The 24607-nt window shown below is 47.8% G+C and overlaps 1 protein-coding gene across 1 annotated transcript in view; it reads right to left on the bottom strand.

Moving 5' to 3' along the window:
* Nucleotides 1-23408, bottom strand: part of LOC144178218 (uncharacterized) — an 84516-nt gene extending 61108 nt beyond the window's left edge. Inside the window, exon 1 of the mRNA XM_077705901.1 lies at nt 23268-23408. The gene's annotated coding sequence lies outside the window, so the exon portion shown is untranslated. The remainder of the gene's footprint in view (nt 1-23267) is intronic.
* Nucleotides 23409-24607: the final 1199 nt, after the last annotated feature.

Consider the following 24607-nt stretch of genomic DNA (forward strand, 5'->3'; position numbering starts at 1 on the left):
TGAACAGAAACATATGCGATTAAAGCTTCAATAAGCGAATATTTTATGAGCACGCATAAAATAGCATTAGGGGTTAAAAAAGTAAAAAGGAAGCGGCTCTCGTCGAGGCGTCTGAAAGCACAGGGGCGGAAAATTGGGTCGTGGGAAGCAAAGCAAGAGGGAGGACACGAACAAGATCAAATCGTAATCCCACGAATTTTCATGAAACAAGAATAAAATAAAACAGCAAATTAGACAAAATAGAATCGTCTGCAGAAAAACTTACGCTCTCAATACGCTCCATATGAATGCATGAAAGTTCACAGGCGGAGTATGTAAAATAAGCCTGCAAGGGCCAATAACGGCATCCCTTTTACGAAAGAATTCCGAGCGTTGGTTCACTGAAACCTGCTTTACATATTGGGTCCATGTGGGCAAAATGTTTTGGAGTTTTGCGCTGTTCGTTAACACAAGAGTAATTATGCAACTCACAAGTGACATCATAATCTCCTCGTTGTTTACTACAGGCGAGCTGTGCGCCGCGGTGGCAGCACTATACAATATTGTCCGATAAATGTCAAGCACCGAAGTTTATTTATTTATTTATTTATTTATTTATTTATTTATTTATTTATTTATTTATTTATTTATTTATTTATTTATTTATTTATTTATTTATTTATTTATTTATTTATTTATTTATTTATTTATTTATTTATTTATTTATTTATTTATTTATTTATTTATTTATTTATTTATTTATTTATTTATTTATTTATTTATTTATTTATTTATTTATTTATTTATTTATTTATTTATTACAGACACTTTCACGGCCCATAGTTCACAACAGAAAGGAGCGGTGAAACATGACAGATAAGAATGGGCAGTTTTTACAACAGTGGAATGATTCAGACGCGCATATGACAACAACGAATGTACACTGTGAACATGGCAAAACAATACAGATGTGCTATGACATTCTAGGAACAATAGGCGTTATGTACGGCTGTTTTAAAAAGGGTTGTATCAGTAACGGTTGCGATGGCGGCAGGTAGGTGACTCCCCTGTACACTTGTGTTAGGAATAAAACAGTCATTATACAGGTTATTACGACAAGACGGCAGGCCGACTTTGCAACTATGGTGCATTTGAGATGCGATATGGCGAGGCGGGGTAATCAGCTGTTCTTTTATGGCACGTTCATGGTGATATATATATATATATATTTTTTTAAATAAACACAGTTGGAAAATTACGGGGGATGCTTAGAACTTTCTAGGAATGTGAATGCAAAAGAGTAGTTGGACCTTCAGTTGTTATGCTGTTGAACCCTCTGGTGAACTTTGCGGCCGCGCCCGTCCCTACTTGACCAGTCCCCTGGACAGTACACTCCGAATCCCGTTTCACTCGTTAGCCATCTCTGGGAGCATCCAATCAGGCCCCGTCAGTGCCTTCAGCGCTCAAGGCGGCTCGCATAGAACGTGCGGCCTTCCTTCTTCCTCTTCCGGCGATGCTGCTTCCCTCTCCCGGTGCGCGCTCCGATTTTCTACGCGATTCTGCCTACCTCACAACGATTTTCTGTACCTTGCGCGTTCCATGAAACACAGAGATCTAAGGATTTCGCCTTAATATCACACAGTTTCTTTGGCGGTCGGTTCTATCAGTAGTGGGAATCATGCCCACCCCTTATGCACGTTGGCAGGCGGGCTACTGGGGGGGCATTTGATCGCTCCATTGTTTGGTCATCTCCCCAGACGACCAAATATATAAATCTAGGGGAGAAAACGGTAAGAAAGGAACATGGGTGACTGTTATTCAGAATCGGAGATGGTAGCAAAGCCAGGGAAGACGACACAATTGCTAACAACGCAACAAAGCTACACAATGAGTAACCGAAGAAAATAAATAAAAACGACGATTGTAAACGAACCAGGCTGCCCACCCTGTAGCACTCGTACTCGGTAAAGGTAAGCTTATCTTGCACAAGCGGTAGTACCCGGCGATGCGAAGATGGGCGTGTACTACAGTAATGAAACTAATGGGTATAATAGCAAGTGTTGAGTTATTTCGTATAAATAACATGGGCTCCTACGTGAGGCGTGTGGTTGCAGAAATTCCCAACGGATGGCGACGGCAATTCGAATGCACGAAAACTGAACTGACTTCCCCTTCCGGATGGGCGTAATAAAAAAAATCCCTCGCGTTTTTGTTTTTTTGGGACAAAATCCTGAAATTGCTTTTGGAAATTTGTATGGGCAGCATTTGCAAGCAAAAACAAATCGGATATATCAGCAGCTTGGATAGTTATCGAGAAATCCGTAACAACGCGTCATTATCTCAAAATCCTGATTCCCCCTGTCAGGTGGCTGTTGTGGAAAAATCTTGTGAAACAGTTTTTAGACATGTGTAAGGATTACCAAATAAACTGAAACCTGTTCGATATCTCAACGGGCCTGCGACAAAAAGAAAAATGTGTGAAGAAATATTTTAGGGCTGTTCACTCTTTCAGGGGTGTAATTTTTTATAAACTTCAGCAATATGAATCCTGAAACATGAAGCCTGTAGAACTATAACTATGGCTGGGCGCCGACAGCATCGGTTAGGCCTTTTCGAGCCGTCAATGATAAAATCTAAATACAAAATGTTTTTCGCTCTTTCAGCCGCGTCTCAGAGCAAAGTGTTTGAAACTGGTTTTGTGCGCTTCTACGAATAACATTTACCAGCAAGATGATGATGAACCGATTGGATGCATCAATCAGTGAAACATCCCTGCTGCAGAAACTGAAAGGCAGGGTGAGGGAAAAAGAAATGGAATAGAGCGCCACGAGGCCCGAGGTGATACCAAATATCCACAAGGTGACACATAACCTTAAGAAGGTGGCGAGCAGGCACAATGTTCCTGTCGTTTTTTCAGCGATGCGCAAGCTATCGAAGTTGTGTGCGCGCATCCCTGGAGATGCAAAAAAAGGGGCGGCTTGTGGTAAAAAGCACACCAGGCGCTATTGTCTGTTGTTTACGAGTCGCCACTGGACTGCGGCAAGTCCCATATAGGACAAACCGGCCGGTGTGTCAGCGACCGCGACCCCATGAACATGAGCTATCACTCACAAGTGGTCGCCGTGCGCAGCTTCCTTCGCACTGCGCAGAATGTAAATGCGTGCCTTTATTTCATGAGTTGAAGGTGCTGGGCCGCAGCAAAGGCACGGTGGCACGCGAACTTTCGGAGGCCTACTATATCAAAAAGAGGGTCACAGATTGTGTCAGTCAGACGTCGGTGTATTTGCGGGAGAGTGAGTTTCGCCTTTTATGCCGTAATCAGTAGCAGCGCATGTGGCTTGCTCTTCAGGCGGTCTGTGCGCAGGCGCGCCTCTGATATGTTGACGTTTATATGCTGAGAAGGGTTTCGAAATAGACTAGTTGGTAGTGAGCGCTCGTCCAGTCTACTGTGTTTCTCTGTCCTCGTTCTTTGCGCTCTTTTTAATTTTTTGTCTTGTATTTGTGCACAGTATTGTTTTCGTGAACTTTGGCATTTCAACAATACGAACACATGCACCCAAGAACGACTAGTCAAAGATTAATTTTACTAAGCAATGCCACTGGGCGTGTGTCGACGTTTTGCGCATATTTCATCTAACACCTGAAGCCTGAGGGCAGGGTTGCCAGGTCCTCAGAAGGAGAAGTCGCCAGGAAATTCCCGAAAGTAGCCAGAAAAGTCGCCACCTTAAGGTGAATGTTTAAAAATGAGCCAGCAAAACCGAAATTTTCAGCAAACCAATGCTAGTGAGTAGTTTTGCATTACCTTCACGGGGAAAAAAGGCAGAAATTCCAAGAAGTAGAATATCGTAGCACCAATTTGATTCGTTTCCTGTGGTGCGGGAAAGTGAGAGCGGCTGACTACTGTTTACAAAAAAGCTAAATTATGCTGGTTTACGTAAAGCATTTAAAGAGTATACTGTGATGAGATAGGGGACAGCAGTGGTGTGCGCGTAAGAGAAGGCTTAGACGACAACGAAGTGTAATGGCTTAACGTGGACAATCGCCCTCTCTGGGTATGTGCCCCGCAAGAGTGTCCCCACAAGTGAACCGGCAGAATGATCCGAAGCACTAAAGTGACGTCCAAAGAAGAGAGAGAGGAGATGGTGATTAGGGGTGACGAAGCACGGAGGGATTCTAAGGACCCACGGTTCAGAAGGCTACCTGCAATGATGCGGTAGCCGTGGTCTCTCGAGGCCGTCGACAGGACGCCCGGAGACCCAGTCAGGCTGTAGTGGCAGTTCCTTCTACTAGCACCTCGTCGACCGCGCATTAAATAGCCGGCCTCCATTGTGCAACGTTGTGCACTCTGTGTTCACCACCAAGAGGTCACCGACAAGCATCGACCTCATCGACTATGCCATACCACGTGGAACATTAATTATATCACGGGTGTGTTTTCTAGACTGAATTCGGAACTGTTCTTACCGCCATCGAAGAACATTGTGTTTTTAGGATCGACTTTAGTATCACATTTTATTTGCAACTGCAACGTACGTCTCGTTAATCGTCTCGTCAATGTAAATGTTCATTTCCGTCTACTACGCGCTTCTCGAGCGCACACTTCCCTCCAGTCTTCATGAATTCTCAAGCTCCCGTAAACTACTTACTGAAGCATCACTCTTTAAACCGACAGCGTTGCTCGAAGGTTTTGACGCTATTTATGCGACACCAGGTGCCCGATAGTATAAAGACCAAGACGAATTTTGATTTGGGCCGAAGTGGCGCTGTACAGTGGTGTTCTTCAGTGACTGATTCGTCGGGACCTATTCCAGACTTTGCCAGATCACTGTCGCATGCCTAAAAATTTGTTCTGTTCTGTTTGTTCAGTCTGTCTCGACAGCTGAAATGCAATAAAAGGTCGTATAAGACCGTTTTTTAATAGTGGGGCGTCGCAAACGGCCGGAAATATATCAAATAAGCAATGCTCAAAGCAGTCACAAAGCAGCCAAGTCGCCCCACTGAAATTTCCGCCGCCACGAGACGTGGCGACAAATCGCTAGATCCATGGCAACCCTGCCCGAGAGTTAGGAGTAGGCTACAACACGACATTCAAGCACTAATTATTCGAGCGTTATCTCACCGTGCAAGTAGACATAAAGAATCAAATGTGCATTTGGTGTCATTGCAGCACGATGCGGGAAGCTTAACAGATTACGGCCAGTCCGGTCTCCAGACGCCCATGAAACAAAAAAAAAAAAAAAAAGTTGAACAGGCGGTCACCGTGGTAACGAGTAAACGGGTCGGGTACGATTGAAGGTTGTCTGCACAGCGGCCTGGGAATCCTGCTAAGCTCGTTATCAGGAGCCCACCAGCCGTACATCTCCCTCGAGAGCGAAATAACAAACAGATTTATGTTTGCATGAAAAATATTCCCAGACGCATTTGTGTTAGCAGTATATCTCTCTTCAAAAAGAACCTGTACCAAACATAGGAAAGGTTTCTTCCAAAACATTTTGAAATCTGAGTTAAGCCGAGAAAGATCGAGCGAGATGGCGTATTACATATTTATCCGTGAGCAGAGGGTTATGCTCTGTCCTGAACACAATAACATTCAAGTGTCGCACTAGGAACAGCTGCATTTTATGAAGGGCAGGTGTAGCGCATTATCCAATGCATTCCCCAGTCATTGGTTAAAGAGTTAAAAACCGGAAAACGTCTATGTTCTTTGTTGTAAGCCCTAAACAAACACGGCACTCTTTATTCGTTAGATGCGTACGTAAATAGTTACCCAGGCGTGCTCAGTATTGCGGATTTTTTCGTTGTCACTGTTTCACGCGGCGTCGCATGGCAAACATCTCGGAATCGATGGGTGTCCTTCGTTTGTTTAGATAGCTTGATGTTTCCTTTTTTCTTTATTTGCGAGGCGCTGTATTGTCTTCGCGCTGACACACTGTCGTTCATTTAACTAGACACCATAACAAGGGCACTAGTAGGCTGGTTAGGTCACGGCGAGAAAAACAGCACTGTGCTTGTAACATGTTAATTAAACTAGATACCATAGCAAACAGATGGGCTGTTAGTTATAGTAAGGTGAGAAAACCAGCACTGTGTTTATAGCCTCCTCGTTCTTCAAGTGGTGAGCGCTGGTTTCGTGTCCTTTAATACCATAATCTAACTAAAAAATTACATTGTTTGACCAGCGTTTCGGTGTGCTCAGCCATGATTTAGTTGGCGCGGTTAGGCGTGTGCGAATTTACGAGCCACAAAGTTGAAGTATACTAACTCATAATGGCGCGTTTATTCTTGTCACTAAAATTCATTAGCATTAGAGGTTGTACCAGTTCTTCTAAGTACAAACCAAAAGAAATAACGCAGTCGTGAACCTACGGGGTAAATGGCATCTGTGTCAATTATGACTTCTTTTTATCTACAGAAGGAAGCTCACAGTTTGTCTTCAAGGTTTGTAACCTCGTTTCATTGCTTTTGATAGCCTGCCATCATACTGCGCGTGTACGCGTCACGGTGTAGATATTCCTGGTATTGCATGTCTTTTTTGTGCACTTCGGGCGAGAGAAAACGTCGTGGGCTCACAGTCGGCGGGTGCGTCGTCGACGGCAGTTTCACTTAATTAGCGTTGCATGCGCGCCCTTACGCCCTATTCTGTTCGTATAGGTTTAGCCTTTTTGTTTTGTTAATTGCTGAACACTGAATACGCTTCCAGCTTCTTGTATAAGCTGGGGTGGATTGAGTTTTCATCGTATTTAGCATGCCCTACAAGTAAAGGCGTCAAGCACATGTTAGACTGCTGGCCACGATTCGCTAGTAAACGTGCCACAGCGTTGAAAGCACTAGTGCCAGTGCGACGGAGAAGTGGACTCGAACTTCGCCACTTCCTTGGTCACTGGCGCAATCATGACGAAGCGGCGCTAGGAAAAAACTCTGTTGACTTTCCTCACGGTCTAAGAGTTGGATCAGATCCTGTAAAAACTATACGTCTTAAAAAAAAATCTGTGCATCTCAGAACAAATCTACATTGCTGGTTACATCATGCTGTCTTTAGCGATGCCTTAGTCTGGTTTATAAGTTTATCTTTGCATTTATCTGTAAACCATGATGTACATACGGTACCTTATTTTTGCCCCTCCCCCCGTATTATTTTCGCTCTTTCATTTTGCTTTGTTCATCTGCCTCGTCTGAGGTTACAAATCCTGTCGTTAGTGTGGCTGACCTCATCAGTTTTCAATAAAGCTTTCTCTCTGGCTGAAGAACGCAGCCGCCGCTTTTCCAAATCGTAATTGTCCCGTAGAGGAATGGATGTGTAGAGGCCTCCCTTCGATGCTTAGAGGGAGTCCGATGAACCTATTGAGTGAGCAGTGCAAAGCGACGCTTTTCGAAATCGCAGATAATCCGCCAATTCTCTTTTCTGTGCAGTCGACAGGAGCAAAGCCAGCGAAGAGAACACAGAGGTTTAGGTGACGTAATATTATAAAGTAAGCTGCGGCAAACACCGCTACATCGCATCCCACTTTCGGCGTCGAACAGGCAAAAGGGCGTCTACGTTTGCGGGCGGCACTTCTATAATAACTCTTACCGAACAAACGAGGAGGTAGCGCAATCTGTCAGACCTTGCAGGGGAACGTTTTTAAAGCACAGTGAGAAGCCGACGTCTCGTGAGGGGGGCGGTATGAGGGCCGAATTCGCCTTTTAACAGGACTTGGAGGTCTCCGCCCGAGATGAACCCGTTGTAGCGTATGCGATATGTAGAAAGTCACAACGGATAAATGAATGAGATTTTTTCTTTCGCTTATTTAAAGGCCCGAATGCATTACATAAGGATTTGGGGGGCGTGCATGGCATGATATACAACGCAAAAAACTTAAACAGCAAAAAGAACGCAGTGCGAAGGGTAAGCATTGCAAGAACAACGATTACACAAAAAAGGGACTTAAGAGTAATGTAAAATGGCATAGGTATATCACACTCAGTTTGATTGCGCATGAAATTGTTTAGGTTATTTCAGAAAGTGTGGCGGTTACGGCACGTGACTATGTTGTCGGGTGGGTTGTTTCATAGTGCGGTGTCATGGAGAAAGGAGGAGTTATTTATTGTAGAAGTGCAGCCGTTGGTTGGCGCTACGTCAAACCCGATTATAACGAACCCGGATAGAGGGAATTATGCTATATATCGAACAAAGAAACATCAATTACAAAAATACACGCGAAGCATATTCCTTATAACGAAGTTCACATCTGATATATATTGAACTCGGCGCGCCTAGAATTGCCGCCAAAACGCATGGTTTCGGAGCGGCGATTGAAATGTTGATTGGCTGCGATGGAGATGTTGATCCTCCCATGGAGCGACGTGACTCCCGGCACTTTCCGTAACTGTTTCCGACGCGCCTGTCTCATGATTACACCCTCCCAGTCATCGAGTCCTGACCAAGATGGAAGCATCGATGAACTATGAGTAGAGCTCGCCAACGTTCCCGATGTTGGTCTGAAAGGAGTGCCCTTCGAGGATTGCCTGAGTGTCGTAGACGACGTTTCCTTCACTGTGAGCCCCTCGGACGCCGACACCGATACCGATGTCATGGCTGCTGGCGCCGCTGGAAGCACCGAAGAGGCAGGGTTGTCGCGAGTGGCAGTCAATGCGCTCCGCCAATATTGCTTTGATACTGAAGGACACGGACTGCAACTGATGCAAATGATTTCTCAGGTATAGAATGCTATGCTAGTTGACGCCGCCAAAATGAAAGTTAAAACAAGAATCACCGCTTTTTGTGCAAGTAGGTAGTTACAGCGGAAAGTTGCTTCATTGCTTGCAGTAAATAGACAGTTTTGTGTATGGTAATGGCATACTTTATTGTGTTCGTTTCTGCATGCGGGGATGGCAGGAGGAGGAGGAGGGGGGGTTCCGCGTATTGCGAACTCGTAACAAAAAACTAGTTATAGGCGGGTTCGGCTATTTCGAACTATTGGATATATCGAAATAATCGTGGCGCATGTTGCAGTTTGCTATAACCGGGTTTGACTGTATAGGGTAGCTGTTGTTTACGCGGGATGAACTTCTGTGTGATGGGTGCAAGAGCACGTGCCGAGACTGTGGGTGATAGAAAAAAAAATATTAAAGCCGTTCCACTCAATGTGAAAGCTGTCGGAAGTACAGAACAGTTATTTGCCATAACGGGCTGCAGCTCCGTTATCCGCTCACTGTTACCACCAAATGCAATTCCAATTAACCGCCTTCGTAGTGCTCGCGCGCCCCCTGCCTGAAACTGCGCCAGCGGGAGTTCTGTTCTCTTTATGCTTTTCTCCCCGCACGTGCCGGCGTTGCACTGCCACAGTTTGCGTTTACTATCGCAAAAACCAACCCAACGGGCGTCCTTAACTAAAGGAACGCGGGCGCTGCCGGTTAATTATGTAACCTATAGTTTTCTTTGCGCTAAACAACGGGAAGATGTATGACAAGCGCCATCGTTTCACGAGTTTCGAACGCTTATGACTATGTAAACCGCTTGGCTTTCGAAGCCTCTGGGGTACGGCGCGAACAACAGCGTTACACCGGGACGCTGCCTTGGTGCTCTATATTCTTGGGTCGAACGAGCGAGCTAGGACGACAAGGCGAGCGCCTTAAGTGCTCTGCACTTAAAAGCGTGAATAACGTACAGTCGAGGAATGTTACGGCGAGGTTCACGTGATGGCAGGCTGTGTGTAGTACGCAGCCCGCCACCGAAGATGAGCGGGCTTGCCTTACGAATAAACAGGCACTCTGGGTGTCGACTTCGCTGCGTGCACACGTCCCTCTCCTGCGCTCGGCTGGCCGGCTGGCCGCCAGTGATACTGCACCCGAAGAACAACATAGTATCAGTCTTCGAGCGACAGCAGCTACGCCGTCATGACGTCATCGTTCACGATACCTCCTACCCGAATCGTTCACGTTCTCTGCGAACGAATGGCCATTGTGGAAACAGCTATTCATCCGCTTCCATCGGCATCAGGGCTTCGAAACCAGGCAGGGCAGCAGCAAGTCAACACGCTCATCTACCTGATGGGTTCACAAGCCGAAGACATCTTGCCCACGTTCAACCTTTCGGAAGCCGACTCCGAGGACTTCAAAAAAGTCGTCGAAAGGTATGAGCCATATTCCGTCCCCCGGCAAAATGTCATTTTGACAGAGCGCAGTTCAACAAGCGCGTCCAGCAACCGACGGAACCAGTCGAAGAGTTCGCGACAGAGCTTCACAAGCTCTCCGAGCAGTGTGACTACGAAAGTTTGCGAGACCAACTGGAACGCAACCGTCTTGTTGTAGGCCTCAGGGACATGAAACTGTCTGAGAAACCGAAGCTCGATGCAAACCTCGCCCTCTACAAAGCGCTTATTCAAGCCCGTCAGAGCAAAGCCGCCAAAAGCCAGCAATCAGCGCTACACTCCCAAGAGGATAAATACAACAACATAGACCATGTGCAAGGTCATAATTCAAGAACAGGCACATCGTCGCAGTGCCAGGTGTCCCGCAAAATACTTTAGTCAAGCCTTCAAACAGAAACGTTGCCGATGGTGCGGTAAAGGGAACCATCCTCGTGCGGCTTGCCCAGAGAAAGCATCGAGCTGTTTGCTACCACAAGAGGGGCCACTTCGCTTCGGTAAGCCTGTCATCTGCAAACAAACAGCCATCTGCAAGCACCAGCGTCAACTTTCTGGGCAGAAGAATTCTACGACAAGTGGAGCACAGACGTGACAGATGGCAACACGTCACTGCGCTTCAAAATCGACTCCGGAGCAGACGAAACAGCCACCTCCTATAATACGTATCGGGAATCGCAATACGAGCTTCGTGCACCCCCAGAGAAGCTGTGCGGACCAGACGGCACACCCTTAAAGGTAAAAGGTACGCTGCGTCTACATATGACAGTTTTTGCCAAGTTCACAGTACAAGACATTGTTGTGGGAAAGGGCCTCAAAACGAGACTGCTAGGAAAGCGAGCTAACGAAGCTCTCGGACTTTTCCAGCAGCTCTGCCACTTGAAGCAAAGCCGTCGGCGCCACTGCTCTTCTTGGGACTTGGACTTATACAGGGAGAATACAAGCCTGCGCTGTAACAGGACGCCAAGCCTTTCGGGCTAACCTCTACACTTCGGGTTTTCCTACCTCTCTAAAACAAAACCAAGGAAGAGTTACAACGTATGCAGCAGCTGGACGTCATAACACCCGTGGAGGAGCCCACTAAGTGGTGTGCGCCTCTAACTGTTGTTCCTAAACGATCCTAAGACATCCCCATCTGCGTTGATCTCACGGAACTCAACCGGTACGTGCGCCGAGAATGGCATCGAATTCCCGCAGAAGAACATTCGCTTGTGCAGTTATCTGAGTCACAGGTGTTCTCTAAGACTGATGCCAACTCAGGGTTTCGGCAAATCCATTTGAGAAAAGAGACCTCCTGCTGACAACCTTCATTACGCCTTTCGGAAGATACTGCTTTAACCGGCTTCCATTCGGGTAGCCTCAGCTCCAGGGCACTTCCAACGCAGAATGGCCTCAGTGATGGAAGGGCTGGCAGGTGTCATTTGCCACATTGACGATGTCCTAATTTTCGGGCGCACACCCGAAGACCGCGACCATCGCCTCCATGCAGTGCTGCAACGCCTCGAGAAAACAGGCATCCCGCTCAACGCAGAAAAGTGCGTGTTCCGAGAAACAAGCATGACTTTCTGGGGCAACAAATCGAGGAACGTAGTATCCGCCCGAGCAGCAAGCACCTAAAGGCCGTCCAGGATATACCACCACCAACATTGAAAACTGAGCTTCGCCGACTTCTAGGCACGGCAACCTACCTAGAACGCTTCGTTCCCAACATGGGCGACCTGATCACACCGTTGACGTCAATGCTGACCTCAAAGCAGTTCTTTGTCTGAGACACACCTCAGCAGGAAGCTTTCAACGCATAGAAAAAGCTCCCAAGTTCTCCTCCTGTTCTAGCACTGTACGACCCAAGGAAGCCCACCACGGTCTCAGCAGGCGCGTCCGCTTACGGACTCGGCATCATGCTTCCACCTGGAAGGTCGTAGCCAACGCGTCACGCACCACTACGGACACAGACGGAAAAGAGAAGACGAAACGGCCGTCTCCGATAATACGTATCGGCAATTGTTTCCGCAGTACGAACTTCGAGCACCCCCAAATAAGCTGTGCGGACCAGACGGCACACCCTTAAAGGTGAAAGAAAGTTTGAAAGCTAATTTTTTTAATGTCCGATGAAGCTAATTTTAAGTAGCCTTGCAAGCTTCTGAGTATGCGCGAGGCTTCCAAACACATGGTTCGTATATGGGTTGCCCATGATAGCGACTGTGACATACGCACTCCAAGGTTGGTTGGTGGATTGATGATAAGGTTTAATGCGCCGTCGCTACACACGCGATGGGGTTCGCCGTAGTTAAGATCTCCGGATCAATTTTGACCACCTGGGCATGCGAGAAATTCAGAGATTACCTTCTCGTTATGTCCTTCGAGCTCCAGACAGATCACAAGCCGCTAGTATCATTATTAGGCAGCAAAAACCTCTCGGAACTGACACCCAGACTACAAAGGCTTCGCATGCGACTTATGCGGTACCAGTGCAATGTGGCCTACATTCCTGGGAATGACCTGATTCCGGCTGACTCACTTTCTCGCTCACCCATCGAGGGAACATGCGAAGGTGACTTATCTGCTGAAGTAGAGGCTTACATGAGCATTGTTACGTCAATGACACCGGCTACAACCGCAAGCCTCGAAGCAATATCAAGGAGCAGCAACAGGACAGCGTCTGCCAGCAACTTGCTGAGCTCAGCACAAATGGTTGGCCCCATACCCGCCGGGATCTAGGAGAGGTATTCAAGCGTTCGGGAACGAACGTCACATGATAGCCGTTGAAGACGAGCTGCTCATGTTAGCGAAGAGAATAATCGTGCCCAATTCCCTGCGTTCAAGCACAACGCCTCTGAAGAGGGGAGATGTGTAGTACGCAGCCCGCGTCCGAAGAGGGGCGTTCAATACCCAATAAATGTTTTTACCACCACCATCACCACGCGCCGGAAACAAGCGTGCGTGCCTTACGAATAAACAGACACTTTCAGCCTCGACTTCCCTACGTGTAGACGTCTCTTTCCTGCGCCCGGCTGGCCTACTGGCTGGCGGGCCGCCAGTGTACTATACCCGAAGAACATAACACTGTGATTCTTTTAGTGCGGTGACGCTGATATCGTTGAAGAACTAGGAGCAAATAAAACGGGCGGCGCGGTTTAGGATTCTTTCCAGACTGTTAGTAAGATAAGTTTGTGAGGGGTTCCAAAATGAACAAGCATAACCCAGTTTCGGTCACCCAAAAGTTTAAAAGCTAGTTTTTTTAATGTCCGGTGAAGCTAATTTTAGGTTGCCCTGCAAGCGTCCGAGTATGCGGGAGGCTTTAAAACAGATGGTTCGTAAATGGGTTGCCCATGATAGCGACGATGACATACGCACTTCGCTATACGTGGCTATAAGGTTTAATGCGCCGACGCTACACAGGCGATGAGGTGCGCAGTAGTGGAGGTTTCCGGATCAATGTTGACCCCCTGGGCATCTTTAGCGGGCGCCGAAATCTCAAACACACGGGAGTTTTCGCTTTCCGCCTCCATCAGAAAAGCTGCCTCCGCGGCCGGGAGTCGAACCCGCGTCCTTGGTCTAGGCAACACAACGCCGTAGCCACTGAGCCACCACGGCGGGTACACACTCGAAGGTATTTCTATGATGATGTAGGGATGATCGGAACTGAATCAATGCTGTAGGCGTAATTTGCTGTGCTTATTTTATGGGTGCATGTCATCGCTTTCCATTTAGCAAGGTATCTGTAATTTCTCACAGCAAGTTGCAGTTAGCTGGATATCATGTTGATGAGCAATGCTTTCGTATGTGTTACGGATGACAGAGTATAAAACGCAATAATCGGCAAAAAGACTAAATCTCCTTAGTATACGTCTCGAGCGCTGCCTGTAGGAGCGCCACTGAAATCCTCCTAGCGGCCCGTTGCGAAAGCAGCCGCGAGAGATTCCGGCCCGCTCCCCACGGTCGCCACTGCTTTTGCGCCCCGTTTACGACTGAGATTTCCAGTTTGTATGCGTTAAAATACATATTTGTGTGGAGCAGCCACTCTGTTTGTAAATATGGTGTAGTTACGACCGTACTTTTTGCGAACAATGACGAGTGGGCTCACCCAGTTCGTCGGTTCGGTCACTCTTGTGATGATGCCGCCCCGTTCCATGTGGTCCAGCTGTTGCCGCAGTGGTTCTTGTAGTGCCAAGGGTACGCGCCTCGCTGGCTGCACTACCGGTATCGAACCTGTGCCGAATACCATCCTATACTGACGGACTACACAGCCTGTTCCTTGGAACAATTGAGGAAATCTCTGCAGCACTCCGTCCGAAGTGCTGTCAGTGACTATCTACTGACCCAGAAACCAGTCCGAGCGCCTCACTTGCACATAGTCCGAGTATTGCTTGGCTGCCTTTTTAGATGCAAAGCATCTCTTAGTTGACCCTCCGTCATCCGGCGTCCGCAGCTCTCCCGTCTCCCTCTCCACGCCAGCTGTGATAACGCCGCTCTTCTCCTCGCCGCTCCTCCTCGCCGCTCGGCTTGTCTCGTGCCTCCGAAGACAAAGCTGCACAGAGGAGAGCTCGCGACGCCGAAACGGCAGCGTCGAGCAGCGGATTCCTCGCTTCGAGAACGAGAAGCCGCTTTGAAACGCCAGCGGCGAGTATCTGATTCAGATGGCGTTCGGCAACGTGACAACGCTTCGAAACGCCAGAGTCGAACAGCGGATTCCTCGCTTCGAGAACGAGAAGCCGCACAACGTTCCCCACTACTCGATAAATCAAGAAGACATTTAATACGCTACTACACGTGTCTTTACTCTGACAACCAATTAACACGCTACTACTCCACGGCTTTGCATCCCCTCAGGGTTCCCACGTGGGAAGATGGTGTAATTTTTTTTCACTATGAAGAAGTCTACATCACCCGACTGGTCCTTCATGGTCACTCGTAAAGTTGCAACACCGAAGTGTTTGATCGCATCACCACTGTAAGACCGCAGAATGGAGCTGCTCGTCTTCAGACGTTGCCCCCCCCCCCCCCCCCCCCTTGCACTTCCAGTAGATCGAGTAAGGCAACCAGTTTGTTTGGGAGCCTGTGTCCACTTTCAAGAAGGCGTCCTGGCCGGCCACTTTTGCGCTAACGATTCAGCCCTTCGATCTTTCCGTAGTGCAAGTCTTGACATCAAGGATTTCGAAAGTATCTTGCACGTCGGCCACTTCGCCTACTGTAGGCCCTTTCTTGCAACACGCCGCAAAGTGTTTGGCGCCTTTACATACCAAACACGTCTTTCGGAACGCCGGACACCTGTTTCGTTCGTGCGCCCGGTTGCACTTCCCGCACCTAAACGGACGCTTGTTCACTGACGCGACTTGTTTCTCCGCCTGAGCCCACGCCTCGTTCTGCTGACCGGCCAGTTCCGCCGCCTTGCAGATTTGCTGTCTTGACAAGCGTGAGGTCTTTTACTTTGAGGAGCTTTTCCCGCAACTTTGGGTTGTGTATGGTAGCGGACCATTGACTCGGTTAATCCAGCAAAGTTGCAGCTTCGAGATACCATTCGTAGGTCGCGCAAGTAATTCTGAAACGGCTCAGCTTCGTCCTGGGTTCTTGAACGGAAAATGTACCTCTCGTACACTTCATTTCGTTGTTCTTGGCAGTACTCTTTGAACTTTCTCACGACCGTCGCGTAATCATCCTTGCGTTCCGCCTCCACGAAGGTAAAGTTGTTGAACACCTCAATCGCGTCGTCGCCAGCAACACTAAGCAGAAGCGCTGCAGACTTGACAGCTTCTAACCTTGGTTTTTTCGTCGGTGCTGTCGCTTGTGGGAACAATTCGAACTTCTGGATGAACAGGTCCCAGTTCTTGGAGATGTTGCCAGAAAGTAGCAAGGGCTCCAGTGGCTTGACTAGTTTCATTGAGAGAAGTTGCTTTGAAAACAACGACAACCTGCCGCACCCGCATCAAGATGCCGTACTTGCCGAAACAAATTCCACTTCCGACACCATGTATCGTTGGGACAGAAGCCAGGAACGTAAAGAGCGTTTATTGATTGATTGATTGTAGGGTTTAACGCGCCGACGTAACGCAGGCGATGAGGCGCGCCGTAGTGGAGGGCTCCAGATTAATTTTGACCACCTGGGGATCTTTAACGTGCGCCGAAATCTCGAACACACGGGCGTTTTTGCTTTTCGCCTCCATCAGAAAAGCGGCCGCCTCGGCCGGTAATCGAACCTGCGACCTCGTGCTCAGCAGCACAACGTCTTAGCCACTGAGCCACCGCGGCAGGTAAAGAACGTTTATTCAAGGAACGCACAGAGTATATATAGTCGTCGGCATTAACATGCACGTGTTGCCGTAATCTTAACTCAGTCAGTCATTACAAGCGGTTACGTGCGACGCATGCGTAGCCTGCACGATACACCAATAACGAACATTGATATTCATGTGAAATAAGTGCATATTAAATTCCTTTAGGAAGTGAAAACGAAATTGGACAGCATGATCTCGTAAGTGTCGTGCGCATACCCACAAAGCAGTTTGCATTTTTTGAAGCCTCTTCAGTCATATTCATCTTTTTTATGACTAAATAAAAGCATAGCTTATTATATTTACTTTATTTTTATGTACACTTAGCTTCTGGGTATTATTGAAGAACGCAGGCAATGAGCAAACAAAATTCGAGCTGACAAAACCAGGACTGCTCTGTTCTGCCGTGCCCAATGTTCTGCCACCTAAAACTGTATTTCCATTCTACACTCGGTTCCACTTTAGACTGCTAATAACATCTCCTTGTCAGCTTTTCCCAATCTCCATACTGCTATGAAAAATGCGTCGAGGCAATTTCGTCGCGACAACGTCGTTTTCCTGCGCGCAAATGAGAGACGTTTGTGGGAGCGACGCGCCAGTTAGGAAAAAATGGCTTCCTCCACTACAAAATGAAGCCTCTGGAAGGGGAACGAGCAAAAGAAAAAGAAAACGAAACGGTGGAAGCAAGCAAAGGGGGCAAAAGAAAGCCAAACACACGCTGAAATAAGAACACGGAATTCATTTGTCACGAAAAGCCGAAATTGTGTCACAGTGAAAAAAAAAGGCAAAGAGTTAAAGCAGTGGCTAGTTTTGTATCTTGCTTTAATATTCCCCTCGCGGCAAAATTAAGCCGGAAGCTGCGTTTTCGAATTAGAATATAAGTTGCAATTTTGAAAATTTATGAGCCCCAAAACTCCAGACTTGAGAAACAACGTGTACACAACAACTCGTTTTATTCTTCTCTTTTAATGGCCTGGACTGTTTCTACATATATGTAAGTATTTCTGCTGCATTTTTCTTAGTGTCAGTTCCACGAAATTTACGCGCTTGAATCGTTTGAACCTACCCGCCGCGGTGGCTCAGTGGCTAAGGCGTTGCGCTGCTGAGCACGAGGTCGCGGGTTCGATTCCCGGCCGCGGTGGCCGCTTTTCTGATGGAGGCGAAAAGCAAACACGCCCGTGTGTGTGAGATTTCGGCGCACGTTAAAGATCCCCAGGTGGTCAAAATTAATCCGGAGCCCTCCACTACGGCGCGCCTCATCGCCTGCGTTGCGTCGGCGCGTTAAACCCCACAATCAATCAATCATCAATCGTTTGAACCATGCACGTTATGCTCAGGGTCTTGCTCTATTTGCTTTTTTTTAACAGAGGAGCTGTCGTATAATACGTAAGTTCATCGTTGCAGGAAAAAATACCAAGAAAATGCGGAATGCTCGTGAGCGCGTGCCTCACCGCGACAGCTGAGTGTTCCCGGCACGCGCAGTGGCTTTACAAAAAAAAAAAAAAAAAAAAACTGTCAAAAACCACGAGGTGCGAGAAAATGCCAAGAGCTGTGAGCGCGACCGCCGAGTACCCGGCTTGCGCAGTGGCTTTAGCGGATAAAAAAGAAAAAAAGCTCCAGCGCTCTCGTCAAGCGCTACCGCGCATGTAATGCTTGGCATGATAAACACGACGACATTGATGCATATGACGATGACTACTACTAGCACAGTGCAAAGCAACGACGGAACATGCAAGTAAACAATTTCAAACATGTACAAATGCGTGATGGCGTGTCCTTCTGTGTTAACGTATAAAGAAATCCTGCAGCTACGCTGTGGTTCAAGCCTTGCGCGACGTAGTGGAAGCTTCGCCAGTCGAGCTGGGGGAAGTCTACAATGCTGAGGATGACTTTTCATCCATACACTCACCGCGAAGAAGACGACGACCTCTTCGGTGCACATGACGACGATTACTGTCACCGCAACTATGCACATAAGCAACGATACTGAAATTTCACCGACTGTGTGTCCGGCAATGTTCACCTACAACAGCTTCGCCAGTCAAATCTTGCGCGTGAGTAAGCTTCGCTGATTTTTTTCTCCATGTTAAAGATTAAGCAATAGTCGGTGCCGCCAAAAGGCATGAATGTCTATTTTTATTTCCATATTTTAAACACCTGGCTTTTTAAGAAGAGCTGCAAAATAGTCCCTGAGTGCTCTCTGAAGGCTTGGACACTAGTTAGGGATGCTCCTATAAAACCCAAAGAAAAAAAATTTAACATCCCTTTATAAAGAAAGTTGGGATAAGCGCAAAAGCTAAACGTGCACCCAACCTTCACTGAAAGTGCGTCCAATCGATCGTCAAATTTTCAGACCCAAATCTTAGACATAGAAAGAACCAATTCGACGATTTTCCGCGCACTAAGTAAACGCATTTACGAACGATCTAAACGCATACCGATACGTGGTTTATGAGATGAAGGTATACTGTTGCCGTTCACTTGTTTCGGTTCATTTTTCTCCTCTTTTTCCTGCTCCTCCCCCTGCTTCATGATCGACGAGTGTACCGTCTTATCTAGAACCGTCCCTTTTTCGCGATTTTCAAGTAACCATTTTGACAGAACGGAGGCCCGGTTTCACGCATGCGCCGTATGTCATGAGATTTTATCTCAGCTTTTCGGTCGACCAACCGGTCTATGGGGAAGTGCATTAGTTTTTTGACAGGACCCCATCAGACCCGCTAAGAAAGCTTTCGCTTTAAATAAGGCCGTTCAAGTTTCAGATTACGCACGGGTAGATACGGGCCGTTTTATTTCCGCAATTGTCACCGCATGAGAAAGGTCACCACCTTTTGACGTGCCACCAGAAATAGCCTTCGAGCCAGTTACGTGCCTTCCGAAGCAGGTTAGGGCAAGTATACGTTCAAGGTATGTGTCAGGGAGCATTTTATGCGAGGTAACGGGAGCACGGCGATGCTAAGATCAAGCTCATCTTCAGCGGGGTCGCTGGGCGCGCTGCAAGTCTGTTAGAGCAGGCCAGTTCGGCTGGTCTGGCTCATCCAGCTATAAGCCGATTGTGTTACAACCGCTACAGCATAGGCGTGGTTTGCCTCACCGTTTTACGGGAAGCAGGGACTCTACATAAGCAAGTTCACGCCTCAGGCATATTAAAAAAAAAAAAAGCGAAGGAAGCCGGAAGTAAGTGGGCAGACGAGGAGTGAGCGACGCGCCGTTTTCGTACGGCCGCCCAGCAGCAGACACGGCGCACTGCCAAGCGGGCCGCAAGCATCGCCGGGCCATGACGTCATCTGGCGACTCACGAAACTGGGGCAAGACACGCCGTTTTACTACCACCCCTGCAAGCTAAACGGATGGCGGAGGGACGCGGTCCGGCTGGGCCGCGCTGCACGGCGTTAGCGGAAGGGCCTGCGAAAAAAAAAAGTGCTTTTTTTTTTCTTTCGGCGAAAGGGTATAAAAGCGATGCAAAGCATCAAAAACGGCGCTGGAGTTGGCAGAATACCAGGAAAATTATAGATACAAGCTGACGGGTTCCGTGAGGGGCATTTTCTCAAAGACGGCAAGTGAGTCTCTTCAATCAGTTCGAGCTCTACGTGCCGGAACAACACATTGGAGGGCTGTGGTATATTACAGACTACGTGAGGTTCTATAACGTGCGCCGAAACGTCGCGCACAGGGTTGCCTATGATTTTGCCTCCATCAGAAAAGCTGCGGACGGTAATCTAACCGGTGTCCTCGGGTTTAGCCGCGGACGGCCTTGGCCACTGAGTCTCTACGACAGCTGCAGGTGCTTTTGTTAACATTTAGGTCGACGAGATGCGGACGTGGTGTGCGTGGGAATAAGAATTGAACTAAAGGGTTGGGGGACGCCCCTGCCTCACAAACAGTATAGGATTAATCATTGGTAGCGGTGAAAACAGGGGGAAGGCAGTTTAACGCCTTAGACAGGATTAAACAAGACCTGGAGAGCGAAAGGACATTAACATTTCGTGAGACAACAAGATTTCGTTATCGAAAATGATTACAACGATTATTATTTTATTAATAATGTTATCATCATCATCACCTATATCAATTACTGCAAACAGCGAAGTAAATGTTATGCTGGGATAAGGCTCACCCATAGAAAGGCACAGATAGACGTGCGTAAAACACGAGGCCTACAAGGGGAATCGGCGCGGTGCCCCCTGTCATTGGGTCACGCTCGCCAACGGCCATGCACGCGCAGTCGCGGGCGCCAAAGATCGTGCTTGCTTCACCGTCGACGTCACCCTCATCGACCTGACCCTAATTTAGTACGCCTCACGGGGCGCTGTCCTAGCCGCCTACCGCGGGCACGTCACAGTCACGGAGGAGCGCTTGCAAAGCGGGGCAGCACAGTTCGCATATCGCCCGGCAGTCCACCCCGAAAACTGGAAAGGTTTCAGTTGAAAAAAATTGTGCTCGATCAATGGACAGTAGTACAGGTGCCTACCTATGCTTCAAACCAGGAGGACAATATGCCGCGGAAACCTAAAACCTGTGAATAAGCAGATTTTTTTAGGCGTGGGGGAGGGGGGGGGGGGGGTAATTTCTATCATTTTGTCACGGAAAGCATCTGGCACACATTTTTATATCAACTATGCCCTGACAACTAGGTCGATAAGTGCACTCTTCCGTGCTATTACAAGGAGATGCATTGTATACTGTGTGCTATTTCAAAGTGAACGTTTTCTACTGGGTTAAAAAAGTATTGTATATTTTCTCTATGCTGTTTCTTTACTCACGGCAGGTTTCATGCATAGAAAAGGAGAATGCTGAAGTTTGTACTAGCTCACTAATCAAGTAGAAACGACGAATTAATGATTAGAGATCTTGCAAATTACCAGCGGACATCGAACGCGGACGAACTGGTCACGCAAGAGAAGATGAAAAGAAGGAACAGATTTTTCGCCTGACAAAAGCTTTCTCAAGCTCAAATAGCGCTTCTTTCGCACCACGTGTTTACAATTATTTCGTAGCCAGCTCAGAGTATTGAGGTACAAAGTAGGCCTTCATAGAAACAACAATCGTCGTTCAATACAGAATAAAAGCATCAGGATAGCATGGTTCAAGTAAGAGAGATAGAGAGTGAGTCAGAGATGCAAGGCGAGAGAGAGAGAGCAGCAAGTTACTGCTCCAGAAATTCTTTACCGGCACTTTTTACGTTTGTTTTAATGTCGTCCGTGTGTGCCCCGTCATTGAAAATACACACTGGTGCCACTTTCTTCGCATGCAAGGAGTCGTGCACATGCGTTCACTAAATGTGTACTGCATGAAAAGAGTAGACACGTTCTTCAATACTTTTTTACTAGACAGTGAAAAACGCGAGCAATGCATCACTAGTCTCATTATGCAGCACAGGGCCGAAACAAAATTTCACTGCGCTGCCAATTAGGCTAATGCGTCCCATCGTGGTTTCCAGGGAACAAGCACAACGGACGCACCGACCGCCGCTTTGCAACTTAGTTCTAGAGTTGGTTTTAATTCATTTTTTTTAGGGTTAGGGCTAGCGGAAGTGCGTAAAGCTACCTAGCGTTTCACTGAACCTAGTTAACTATGTTGAAGTGTCTCTACATAAACCTTCCTTTTGTTGTTATCGTTGTTGCCCTGACAATTTTCACGTTTCAAAAAGACAATAGAAAGGACGAAGCTGCAAGTAGTAAACAAGAAGAAAAGTAAACTTGCTCGAAAATTTTGCGACTTCCAGCCTGATATATCTTTCACGATTGCGTGGACGTGCGTACACGATGAAGGGATACTGAATACGGCGCAAAGATGGCATTATATTCCAGAAATCTCAAGGCGCGAGAGCTCACGGTAGAATCGATGGCGATAAAGATACTGCGATGAGACTCAAGGTACAGGGATGAAGATTTCTTTTGCTCTCGGACATTCCAGAAACGACGTAGCGAGCATGGGCCTGATGTCACGAAAACTAAGTTGCAGATTGCAGTAAATTATATAGTTAGTATTTTATCTTTGCATTCCAGAAGATGCACTCTACGTGTATTAAGGCGGCTAGGAAGCGTGCTACGCGCTTCTACCACTTTTAAGAAAAAGGAGCAGTAGTAGCAATTCAATGATTTCTTCCAAAATAAATGGCCTCCTGGATTGCGCAATGACGTCCTAACGCTAAAAAAAGAGGGCGAGCTTAATATCATTGTTTTGGAGTGAGGTGCAGTGGCGTAAGGTTGCAAATAATGAGAACACGAATCTAATTAGGCAGATTTCTTTCCTGCCGTCAACAGTAAAACCTACTCTATCGCTAGTGAAAACTGCGACGAACTGTGCAACTCTAAAAGTCCTAGAGTTAACCCTAACCACAAGCCCTCGAAAATAAAAAAAAAAGTCGGCATTACCTTGGAACCATGACGATCGCTTTACCGTACCTGCTAGTTTGATGGTGGTATTTCACGCAACCGCTACGAAGTAACGACGGTCGGAACGAAAACTGCAGGGTAAGTCGGTAGCTACCGATCTCACTCACTCTGCGTGGGGGAGGGTACACGGAGGCGACGACAAGCCGAATTTCATCTAGAACGCCGAAGCGGTGGCATGACATGTATCCATTGGAGATGTCACGATCAAATGAAACCGCACAAAGTGAATCCGACGGGGTATACAACTTGGGCGAGCGCTCGAGTCAGCGACAGCTCTTCGACAGGGCACAGTGGGGCGCCAAATCTTCGTGGCTACTCACCGACAGCGAATTAATTGCTGCGTGTGTGTTTGTGTTCGCGCAAAGCGGCGGCCGATCGGCGTGTGCTGCCGCGCCTGTGTGTCTGGCGGCCGGCGGCGTGCGAGGGAGGAGGCGAGGGAGGCACCGGCGCCGCCGGCGGGCGCCGCCGGCGGGCGTCGACGGGAAAGCTCGACTCACCGACCGCCGAAAGTAAGCTGGTTCGCCGCTGTCCCGAGCTTCTAGCGTCGCGTCGGGGATGCTGTCTTAGCCGCTGACTTCTCCGTTTTTGCCAAACGAGAATGAAAATAAAATACGGGAGCGGCACGGGCGGCCTTCCTATAGAGCCGCTTTGGAATGCCGCAGTGGCCTTTGCTGTTGGCGGCCAATCGCAGGGGCGCCGCTTGCGCCCCGCCGTGAGCGCGGGAGCCGGTGGAACTAATCGAGATCGCGCTGCCCCCTGCGCGACTCCCGGCCCGCCGTGGTCGGGGTTTCAGCCGCACCCCGCACGTCCCGGCCGTGGGTCCGGAAGCGCGCGAGGTGCGCGACCGGGAACGGCGTGGCGTGGGCTGCGCCGTTGGCCTCCTCAGTACGCCGGCGGCACCGGACCAAGTCGCCACGACTTGCTCTGACCACGAGTGACGCGAATCGAAGAGTCGACAAGGATGATAGGGGAGGCCAATCCAGCGCTTCTCCAATATATGCCCGGATATATGCAATATGGGCCTCCTTATGCAAAACAACGGATAGATAGCACACTCGGAACATTTCCTTCCTCTCAAGTTGACTCACAACTGACGGACCAAACCGAGCAGCGCAAGTTGAAAACTGGAAGAAAAAGCCAGAGGAACGGTATGGGCAATTACGAAGGGAGTTGCGTGGTAATGCCTTTATATATTTTCAAGAGGGAACAGTTGCGTACGTTATTGGATGGCAGCCCAATAGAGACAAATAAGTGACTCTAACAAGCGCAGTCTATGCAACGAGACACGGGGTTCTTACCACATTATTCGTTACTCTCAACACTTTCGTCTCTCCAGTGTACTGAACTGTACAATACATTTCTTTTCTTCGGATAAGTAAACCCAGTTCAGGATGCCCCAAACTCAATTAACACATTATCCCCTGTTATTCACCACCCTGCCCTGCTTTCTTATGGCTAACAGACAGCTACTTTGCAACAGTTATGAAGGCTCATTTGGTTCTGATTGGGCAAGAGACACATTAAATAGCTGTACAAAATTGTTTCATTTTGTGCGCAGACCATACATTTAAGGTGCAACTTTCAAATTTCAAAGCATTGTTAGAGGGACACTGTCTGAAGCGGCATATTTCTTGGTTTTTTTTAGAATCCTTCAGGGTGACTGCCGTTTGAGCATTTGTTCGTAACGGCAGATTAAACACACTGACAAAGGAAACTGGCACTTACAAAATCTTAACGCTTTAATATTCAGACGTTTGGGTAAGTTTAAATGGTTAATTCTTAAGACGTTTAAAATGCCTTCAATGGTGAGATAGAATCGGCTTTCGCTCATGAAGTT

Source organism: Haemaphysalis longicornis, unplaced genomic scaffold (assembly GCF_048455015.1).
Source record: "Haemaphysalis longicornis isolate Haplotype H1 unplaced genomic scaffold, Haemaphysalis longicornis Haplotype H1 scaffold_4, whole genome shotgun sequence".
In the NCBI taxonomy this organism is placed as follows: Eukaryota; Metazoa; Arthropoda; class Arachnida; order Ixodida; family Ixodidae; genus Haemaphysalis; species Haemaphysalis longicornis.